The sequence below is a fragment of the Rhinopithecus bieti genome, unplaced genomic scaffold (assembly GCF_001698545.2).
Source record: "Rhinopithecus bieti isolate Rb0 unplaced genomic scaffold, ASM169854v2 scaffold_19652, whole genome shotgun sequence".
NCBI classification, from domain to species: Eukaryota; Metazoa; Chordata; class Mammalia; order Primates; family Cercopithecidae; genus Rhinopithecus; species Rhinopithecus bieti.
In genome coordinates, this window is record NW_016809913.1 from 4,419,157 (window position 1) to 4,430,643 (window position 11,487).

Sequence of the window (11,487 nt, forward strand, 5' to 3'; positions counted from 1 at the left end):
GAGGACGCCGACCTCCCAATATCAAGTTGCTGAGTGAAGTCTCCTTTGATGACAATGCAGCTGGGCTAAAGTGGACTGAAATTTGTCTTCTCTCTCTCAGGCTGTGAGACAGAGCATAGAACTGGTGTCAGGTCACAGGAGAATGATCCCCAACACTCTGGGTCATGTTCCAATCCCGCCTGCCCCAATTCCCATTGTACAAAATCCATCTGCAACCTATTCCAGGTGGGTGGAGAATCTTCTCTCCAGGTTAATTGAGCTTCCTGGGATATAGAGGCTGTGAGATTATATAGGAGCCCCTAGTGAATGGGGACTGAATTGTACTCAACTTTTCCTCGGGCAGGCAGTTGGGGCTGCAGACACAACCCTCACACAGCAATGCACTGGGAAGGAGATCTTCTGGAGACACAGATTCAAGACAAGTATGTAATTATCTGACCATGAAGAGGGATGTTAGAACCCCAGAACAGAGATAATATGTTTTGCAGGGACACAAATACTATCAGGCCGGGTGTGGAGGTGTAAAAAATCAAACATTCTCTTTCTTGTGTGACAGGGCCCCATTCAGGCTATAAGATATGGGGCTACCACATGTTCCCTGGTGGAGGTGGATATGGTTAGGGTGGGACCCAAGAATAAGGTTGGCAAATGTCTAGCTCCTGAAAATCCATTTTTTTTTTTTTTTTGAGATGGAGTCTCACTCTGTTGCCCAGGCTGGAGTGCAGTGGCGTGATCTCAGCTCGCTGCAACATCTGCCTCCTAGGTTCAAGCAGTTCTGCCTCAGCCTCCCGGGTAGCTGGGATTATAGGCGTGTACCTCTACACCTGGCTAATTTTTGTTTGCATTTTTAGTAGAGACAAGGTTTCACTATGCTTGGCCAGGTGGTCTTGAACTCCGGATCTCAGCTGATCTGCGCCCTCCCCCGTGCCTCTCAAAGCTGCTGGGTTACAGGCATGACCATCCTCGCTCAGTGCCTAAAAATCCAAATTTAAGACACAAATATTTTGTTGGAAGAAGATGAAATCAGGCAGCCAAGAGAGTTGATAGAGTAATTGTAAGATGCTGTTGGTCCTGAGCTCTTGCCCCCCTGGTCAGAGTCGCTGGAAGGGCAATACATTAGACCATGCCTTCAGTTTGGGAGTCTTGGGAGTAGACAGACTCCAGGTTTTTACTAGGCAGGGCCCTCAAACATGATAGAACAGTCTTATAGAAAGAGTTCACAGTGTTAAACCCATGGAGAGGAGGCATCCCTGTATTTCAAAACTGGAGGTGCAGTGCCCAAACATAGCAGCAACCTCTCGATTCTCCATGAGCACCGAGTATCACGCGGGGGAGGGTCAGTTTTCAATTATCCGTATTCCCCAAGATGGTATAAACACCGCTAGCGAGGTTCCATATATGTGAGAGAAAGAACTAGTCTGATGGACTTGCAGACTCCGAAAGACCCTGGTATGCTCTCATGACCGACGGACACTACATAAGAGCACCCTTTCCTTGTCTTCTGGAGTCGATTCTCACTATGAGTCCTTATGCCATGAAGTGGCTCTGGCGAGAGAGGTGCTTGGCGCGCGCGCGGACGTTATAAGAAGTTGTGTACAGTATGGGACGTTCTAATTAGAACCTATGCACATCTTATGCTCTTCTGTGTCGTGACAAAACGTGTATCCACGTGTAGGGCGCCCCTCCTGGGGTCCTTTGTGTGTAATATTATAATATATGTCATGTAAGGAGCAGTGTGAATATGAAGGAACGCGAGGTATCGAAATGGAACTTCACTGCATTAACTTACTTCCTTGCTAAGTTAGGCTAGTCTCTTGCGGGCTCTTATTCCTGTGCTCGTTGTATACTCTCGCTCTCGGTCGAGGAAACAAAGAGAATGTTGTAAACGTCATCACATTTCAGGTTGGGTCCACAATACATTATATATAGCTGGGCTCAGATCCCTTCCAGTATATAGCAGCAAGCTCTGAGTCACTTACCAGAAAAAATAGCACCAATCAGCCTGACCCGGGACCTGGCACGATGGTTGTATGGCAGAGAGGCGTAGCACGGGCCCGGGATAAAGGTTTGGATAGTGAGGCGGGAACTTTGTTATAATAAGCTGCAGCCTCAACAACCAGTGTTCAGGAGAATAAAAGACCCTCTCTAATCTCACCCGCTATACTCTCCATTCTGCCGTTTGTATACTCGTCCTAGCGGCCCGGTATATGTTTCTGTGGTTAATGTCCTCTACGTATTTCGGTACAAAATCGGCGTTCGCCCATCTCTCATCATTTATATATAGGTCTAGGCGAGGGTTTGGCCCAGTTGGTTGTAACCGTCGGTTCCTCAGCTTTTACTTTGTGCGAGATAGCTGCATCTCATGTCGGCTGTTATCTACTACCTGAGTATCCTTTACGTCAGCTGTCGGACGCTCACCTCCATTGAGTGAAGAAAGATATATCCTGAAGTGAGGGGGGCTGGCGCGTGTACAATCATATATATAGCCGCAAGATGTCGGCGTGACATGCGATGTGGCTGCTAGACAATAGCTAAAGTTCGAGTCGCCCGTAGAAATGTCTCATGTGAAGAACATACCCGTATCGGAGTGACCAACTGAAATCACGAGAGCCGCACTTGATGCAAGGCCTCAGTAACCATGCATTCTCCAATAATTAGGAGGGGTTGAATCCAAATGGGAGATGTACAAATATTCCGACGGTACGAGTTCTATATAGTCATCACGTGTAGGATGGATGCACGAGACAGTGTGATTGCAGATCTCAGAGACGCGGGCAGCAGGTACTGTGAGCGCTCGCGGTGTAAAGGGATTTGTCGGGGTATTGTTCATCTGAGTTGGCACATGTCGCACGAAGTTCTCCTTGCCTCTGTAAGGGACATGCTATAATTCCGGTTCTACGGTCCGCCTCTGGTACGCGAGGAGTGTTTACTGTCTGGGATCAGACGCGCTTCTCCGCCAATTTCCGGGAAGGAGAGCTCGGTTAGTAGTTCTAATAAGATGTGAAACCCGCAATAGGTCTCAGTCTTGGTCCCTCGGCATGCCGGGCCCCCGCCGGGCCCCTCGCGAGTTGCTTTCACTTTCAGCGCGGTGGGTATAGGGCACGGCCGGGCCCCGCTTCCTGTTCGCCTGCTCCCTCCTGCCGGTTCGCTCCCCGGGGGGCCGGTGCCGAACACCGAGGTCTGGCCGATATGGGCATTAAAATATGGTGTGGTTGGCCGTGCATGTGGACTCCGGAAAACGTGTCGCTCGCCACTCCTCCAGATGTTCGCTATCCCGGATATATAGGAACAGGGTGCATTCGGTGTGGCCGCGGAGCATTCAGTTGCTTGGATTTTACCGCGCTGCCCCAGGAATCATGCAATACTGGAGTAACTGCCGAGCAGACAACCAGTGCGCGTTCCTTATAGACGGTCTGAGCCTTTCATGGGAGGCTAACTGTGAGAAGGGGACAGCCATAGGTGGCTCTCCTGAGATTAATGACGCTCGCACCGGCTAGGGCTATCAGCTGCCATATGAGGAATGATATGGGAATATATTGATCACGGCAGAGTGGTTAGCAGGTGCCAGCATGGGCAAAAACCATCTATGTCGCACGATCTTTTACTTTTAGTGTTCATAGCATTGGGGAGAGGGAATGTCCCTCTCTGGGCTTCCCACCCTAGACGCTCTGTTCAAGAGGCACTGGTTAGCGACTCTGGTTACCCAGGTCAGTGATGGGGGTCCTTGCTGGGATATGCCCTACTTCAGTTAATTAGTTTCCACTTCGACGCTAATGTCCAGTGTACCACAGATAGATACCTCGCCACGCCTTGCCCCTAACATCCTTTGCAAATTTACCTCTATCGATATAAGGGAGGATAGGGGGGTGTTAAGTAACCACGTGCGGCTCTGGGTATTACCCATCTTGAACAGTAAGCAGCCCAGAGTGGCGCCTGAACAGTCCTGCCCATGATGCCAACGGGAAAAGTGAGTTGCTGGAACACAGGTCCTGCAAGGGAAAAGTGAGTTGTCTGGAATATTAACATACAAGTTTACGTACATGCAACGGTGTCGCGGCCAGTAGGCAGCGCATTTGAGTCTTTTCAGCAGTTGCCAGATAGTAGCTGAGGTGTCGTACAAAACAGAGTAACGGTACTTTCCACAGAGAAACAGGGAATTTGTGTTGCGTCCGAAAAAGTCTCGCGCCCCAGGAGAACTGTTTGGCAACTGTGCATGTGCTTTAATACAGGAGGGTTCTTCTCTCGAGCTCGTGTTAGCGAGTTGCTGACCGCTGAGTCATACCCCTCCACCGCATGCGTGTTGCCGCTGGCTGTATCTCATAATAGTCTATTGGCTTTATGGATGGCGCCAAGCGAGTAGCAGAGTTAGCTCTCGCTCTATGTCCCTGTCTGTGTCAGCTTCACCAGACGAGCCCCGCGGAGGAGACATTGATTTTTCGGGCATTACAGAAACTCAAAGGCTAAGTGTATTTTTTGGTTACGATGTTTTAGACCCACACGGGATCCTTCATCTCCCATGGAGAACCTCCATGAGGTGGTACATAATTCCCTGGGAATTTTTTATAAAATTTATCTTTGTCACAGATTGATTTTCTGTGTCCATCCCCAAGGACCTTAATGTATCTTTTTTACCAAAACATCAGCGGGAAGTCCTTGTCCTCGTACTCAGTGTCTCCAGGCCTCCTGCCCCACAATGGCATAAATACTAGGTCGCAGAGGATATTCAATGGGACAATGAACCTCGGTTTGTAGAAACATTTTACGCACAGCTGTAAATCTTAGGATTCTGTCCTTTGAGACACACAGCAAGGGGGGAACTGGGGTTAAAGAGATAACCCCTGACCAGTGGGAATCAGAACAGAGACCAGAACAGGACGAATACATAAGAGCCAAAAATGCACTGAGCACCGCAGGCCACTGTGACTCACGCTGTCAAAAGCACTTCACTATTACTGCTATCATGAACATCGCTTTACTGACTTTAAAATTTCGAAATACACAGCTGGTGTGAGTGGATCAACAGTAACTGCTAATCCCAGACTTTATAGGGAAGCCGAAGAAGACAGAAAAGCGAGAAAAAGAATCGAAAAAAAAAAAACGCGGATCAAAATCGAGGACCATCCCTGGGCAACATGGTGAACCCTGTCTCTACTGAGACAATACTAAAAGTTAGCTGGGCCTGGTGGTGCACGCCTGTTCCCAACGATCGTTGGGAGGCTGAGGCAGGAGAATCACTTGAACCTGGGATGAGGAGGTTACAGTGAGCCAAGATTGCGCCACTGCACTCCAGCCTGGTGACAGAGAGAGACTCCGTCTCAAAAAAAAAAAAAAAAAAAAAAAAATCCAAATATCCAGATGTATAACTGGCAACATTCCAGATACCAGGAGATGCGTTTATTAGCTCTAATAAGGAGAACACACCAAATTACCAACCAATTAAAATCACTGTTTCAGTTTTTGAGAGGGTCAAATAATAACACCATTTTATCACTGCCTGAGTTTTGAACCAAAGAAGAAGCCAGAAAAAGGAGTCAGCAGAGGAGGGACAAAATATTACCTTTATCATTGATAAAAATCTAACTTGGAGGATATAGCTAATACCTTCAGAAAATTTAGATTACAAATATTAAGACTCAGAATTAAACAGACAGTCTCATTCAGCAGTTAGACTAAGGCAGGATCCTGTTCCTTGAGAAAGAGAGGAGAACAGAGCCTGTTGTTTGAGAAAGAGAAGAGAATAATGTGTACTCTTGTGGTCAGCCAGCCGCGAAGTGGAAGGAGAAGGAAAGGAGCTTATGTAATTTACAATTATTTAAGTTGCAGGAAGAAAACATAGGGAGGGAAGTTATCCAACTACAGGCATAGCTTGGAGATATTGCAGATTCAGTTGCAGACCACTGCAACAAAGCAAATATCACAATAAAGTGAGTCACATGAATATTTTTGGTTTCCCAGTGCATATAAAAATTATGTTGACATTCTATTTCTGCCTGTTAAGTGTGCAATAGTATTATATCTAAGAAATACTTTAGTGCTAAAACTGCTAACAATTATCTGAGCCTCCAGCAATTCTTTTTGTTTGTTTGTTTGTTTTGCTGGTGGAGGGTCTTTCCTCCAAGTTGGTGGCTGTTGACTGATCAGGGTCGTGGTTGCTGAAGGTTGGGGTGGCTGTGGTGATTTCTTTTTTCTTTTTTTTCTTTTTTCTTTTTTTAGATGGAGTCTTGCTTTGTCACCCAGGCTGGAGTGCAGTGGCGTGATCTCAGCTCACTGCAACTTCCGCCCCCCGGGTTCAAGCCTCAACTTCTGGAGTAGCTGGGATTACAGGCGTGTGCCACCATGCCTGGCTAACTTTTTGTATTTTTAGTAGAGACAGGGTTTCACTGTGTTAGCCAGGATGGTCTCAATCTCCCGACCTCGTGATCTGCTCGCCTGCACCTCCCAAAGTGCTGGGATTCCAGGCATGAGCCACCAGACCCGGCCAGTGATTTCTTAAAGTGAAACAACAATGAAATTTGCCACACTGATTGATCCTTTCTTTGATGTATGCTGCTTGATAGCATTTTGCCTCCAACAGAACTTCTTTCAAAACTGGAGTCAATCCTCTCACAGACCCTGCTGCTGCTTCCTCAACTAAGCTTATGTAATAATCTCAGTCTTTTCTTGTCATTCCAATAATGTTTGCAACATCTTTACCAGGAGTAGATTCCGTCTCAAAAAACCACTTTCTTTGCTCATCCATAAGAAGCAACTTCTCATTCATTCAATTTTTATATGAGATTGCAGCAATTCAGTCACATCTAATTCTAATTCTAGTTCTCTTTCTATTTTTACCACATCTGCGGTGACTTCCTCCGCTGAAGTCATCCACTAGGGCTTGAATAAACTTCCAAACTTCTCTTAATGTTGGTATTTTGACCTCATCCCATGAATCACAGATGTTCTTAATGGCACCTAGAATGGTGAATCCTTACCAGAAGGTTTCAATTTACTTTGCCCAGACCTATCAGAGGAATCACTATCTATGGTAGCTCTAGCCTTATAAAATGGATTTCTTAAATAATAAGACTAGGAAGTCAAAATCACTCCTTGATCCATGAGCTTCAGAATGGATGTTGTGTTAGGAGGCATGAAAAGAGCATTCATCTCCTTGTACATCTCTAGCAGAGCTCTTGGGTGACCAGGTGCATTGTCAGTGAGCAATAATGTTTTGAACGGAATCTTTCTGAGTAGTAAGTTTCAATAGTGAGTTTAAAATATTCAGTGAATCATGGTGTCAACAGATGTGATGTCATTTAGGCTTTATTTTTCCATTTTTAGAGCATGGGTAGAGTAGATTTAGGATAAATCTTAAGGCCCCTAGGATTTGTGAAATGGTAAATGAGCATTGGCTTCAATTTATTTATTTTTTTGTTTATTTATTTATTTATTATGGAGTTTTGCTGTGTAGCCCAGGATGGAGTGCAGTGGCGGGATCTAGGCTTACTGCAACCTCCGCCTCTTGGGTCCTGGTTCAAGCAATTCTCCTGACTTAGCCTGCCAACTAGCTGGGATTATAGGCATGTGCCACCATGCCCAGCTAATTTTTGTATTTTTAGTAGAGATAGGGTTTCTCCATGTTGGCCAGGCTGCTCTTGAACTCCTGACCTCGTGATCTGCGCACCTTAGCCTCCCAAAGTGTTGGGATTATAGGCGTGAGCCACGGCGTTTGGCCGGCTTCAACTAAAAGTCACCAGCTGCATTAGCTCTTAGCAAGAGTCAGCCTGTTCTTTGAAGTTTTGGGGCCAGGCATTGATTTCTTTCTAGCAATAAAATATTCCCAGATAGCATCTTCTTCCAATAGGAGGCTATTTTGTCTCCACTGAAAATCTGTTCTTTAGTGTAGCCACCTTCATCAATGATCTTAGCTAAAATTTCTGAATACCTTGCTGCAGCTTCTCCCTCAGCATTTACAGCTTCACCTTGCACTTTTCTGTTACGGAGATGACTTGTACATCTCTATCTTCTTTCCTTAAACCTCATGAGCCAATCTCTGCTAGCTTCAAACTTGTCTTCTGCAACCTCCTTACTTCTCTCAGCCTTGACAGAGTTGAAGACAGTTAGGGCTTTGCTCTTGATTAGGTTTTGGCTTAAGGGAATGTTGTGGCTGGTTTGATCTTCTATCCAGGACACTCGAACTTTCTCCGTATCAGCAGTTAAGACTGCTTTGCTTTTGTATCATTCGTATGTTCACCGGAGTAGCACTTTTAATTTCCTTCCAGAACTTTTCCTTTGCATTCACAATTTGACTCTCAGGTGCAAGAGGCTTAGCTTTCAGCCTGTCTCAGCTCTCAACGTGCCTTCCTCACTAAGCTTATGCTTTGCTAACTTTTGATTTAAAGTGAGAGATGTGAGACTCTTCCTTTCACTTGAACACTTAGAGGCCATTGTAGGGTTATTCATTGGCTTCATTTCAATATTTTTGTGTTTAAGGGAATAAAGAGGTCTGAGGAGAAGGAGAGAGATGGGAGAACAGCTGGTGTGTGGAGCAGTCAGAACATACACAACATTTATGGGTTAAGTTCACTGTCTTACATGAGCATGATTTGTGATACCTCAAAACAATGACAATAATAACATCAAAGATGGCTGAGCCCAGATCACCATAACACGTCATAATAGTGAAAAGTTTGAAATATTGGGAGAATTACCAGAGACACAGAGTAAACACATGCTGTTGGGAAAAAATGGTACTGATGGACTTGCTCAATGGAAGGTAGACACAAACCTCCAATTTGTGAAAAAGTGCAGTATCCGTGAAGTACAACAAAGTGAGGTACCAATAAAATGTGGTGTGCCTGTGTTTATTCTCTCAGCCATTAAACCTTGAGTCAACTGCAGGTGTTACCATTCCTCCTGGGGAAGGAGGTCAGCAGTTAGTAAGGCCAGTCTACTTCCATCTTCATGAGGTTACTCATAGCATCTTTGGATATTCCCTGGAGCCCCAAACAGTGGCTGGAAAGATTGTGAGAAATCCTTGGGAGAAATCTTGGCATGTTCGCTTTGGCATGGGAAGGGGCACTCAAGCCTGGAGCAGAAAAGCCTCGGGGTACCACAGACAGAGGCTGGGCTGTTCTGTGGTTTGCCCCATCCCACATCAAAATTGCCAGGAAGGGCACAAGTAAGGACTTCACTTGTTTTAGCCTTTCCTCTAAATTACACATGAGTAGCCACAGAAGCTGCTATCTCCAGGGGAGCATGAGCTCCTGGGGGCTTCCAAGACATCTGAGGATCATTACTGATGTCAAAGAAAGATACAAATCTAACAAGATAGTCTGGATGAATCAGATTTAATGAACCAAATAGAGCAAGACATAGGACACTGGGTTATAAGACAGAAGGCTTTTTGGTTGTGCTCTGTTCTTTCCTCACTTAGTTCCAGGAAGACTGTGGCTGTAAGGAAGACAGCAGCTGTGCCTGTCCTGCAGGGTGGGAATGATGTGATAATGTCATGGTGGGCTGGAGAGACCAGCAATACCAGCGTGCGGATCTGCTCGCCAGTGAGGAGCCCTCATTGTCGGCCGGACTCCCATTTCTTCCTTCATGCTTCTGGGTTCTTCCCTCAGCTTCTTCAGTTCCACTCTCACTCTAAGTCCCCCATTTTCACAGTCTGGCCCTTGGGAGAATGTTCTGTCTGCTCTGAAGTCTGGAGAGTCTTGGCAGGAATGAAATCTGCATTGTCATAACCGCCATCTTTCCACCTCATAAGAAGATATTATAAAATCTCTGCTCACAGCCAGCCATCTCCCCACCCCGCACACACCTGTGTTCACCCCGGAGCTGCTCCCCCATGGAGTCCCACATGGAGGGCACGTCTCCACCTAGAGGAGTGACCCTACTCTCCACATCCAGCTTCCATCAGACCCAATGCAATCTGATGAGAAGGATGGAAAATGCAGGGTGATCACTCCTGTAGGTCAAAGGAAGTGGGTCTGATGAATGCAGTGGTCACACCGCCTGCCTCTGTGTCAGACCATCCCCAGGCCTACGGCTGGGCCCAGACACTTATTTGCTTTCAGCTGGAGCCCCTCAGCACACTCAATCCTGAAAGGAGGACTGTGAGCACAGGTCACCTCATCCTCACGGTGATGAAAGTCACCAAAATGAAGACTGTGCCTTCTTCCAGTTAGCCTTTGCTGGGCTGGACACACATGGAACAATTTGTACCCTCAATGCCACCAGAAAGGAAGGCAGAGCAGACAGTAGGGCAGGAAGTATATACAAATACAAGGTCTCCGGGGAGTGCCCCCAGGTGAGTCAGTTCCTGTTCTATCTCACAGCTGGTTTCTCTCCAATTACAGTAGTTTTTCCTGGAGATGTAATCGCCGAACATGAGACATTCAAGAACACTTTTTAGCACTTTGCTCATCCCAACATGGCATGGGTTTTCCTGGTACCTTTAGGAAAAGTGGCCAAAGAAATGAATTGTCTCTGTGTCATTTAGAACCTCAGAGTGAACGCCTAAGCTATGAAGCCAGGTTTAGTGTGCTGGGGCCCATCTGGGGCTGCCTGGAGGTTCGGTGACAAGAGGATTTGAAGAGCTTCTGGGAGAGATGGTGAATGTGTGCTTGGGAACCGCTGACCAGTCCCCCAGCTGAGCTCTCTATGCAGGTATGAAATTCGGGCCTCCGCTGAACTGCAGAGACAGTAACAGGTGGGCAGTGAAGTCACTCCCTGAGAAGATGGGTGTTGTAAGTTGGCTGAGGGCCTAGAAGGTTGAGAGACACGGTCCACCCTGATGCCTGGCGGTCTCTGACCTCTGTTCTATACTAAGAGGTTCCTAGAGAAAAGGCTGCTCGGGTGAGCTAAAGAGTGAACGAAATAACAAGGGAAGAACACTGAATGTTCCATACAAGCCTGAGTAGGATGCTTGCCCTCTCTCCTACCCAAATTACACAATCTCAGCGAAAGAGATGTGGAAGTAAAACCCCAATGACAGTCAAAGAAGGAGGTGAGGCTGGGCGCTGTGGCTCACGCCTGTAATCCCAGCACTTTGGGAGGTCAAGGCAGGCAGATCTTGAGGTCAGGAGTTTGAGACCAGCCTGGCCAACATAGTGAAACTTCATCTCTACCAAAAATACAAAAATTAGCCAGACATGGTGGTGTGTGCCTGTAGTCCCAGCTACTTGGGAGGCTGAGGCAGGAGAATCACTTGAGCCTGGGAGGCAGAAGTCGTGGTGAGCAGACATGGCGCCACTGCACTCCAGCCTGGGCAACAGAGGGAGATTCTGTCTCAAAAATAATAATAATAGGCCAGGCGCGGTGGCTCAAGCCTGTAATCCCAGCACTTTGGGAGGCTGAGACGGGCGGATCACGAGGTCAGGAGATCGAGACCATCCTGGCTAATACAGTGAAACCCCGTCTCTACTAAAAAAATACAAAAAACTAGCCCGGCACGGTGGCGGGCGCCTGTAGTCCCAGCTACTCCGGAGGCTGAGGCAGGAGAATGGA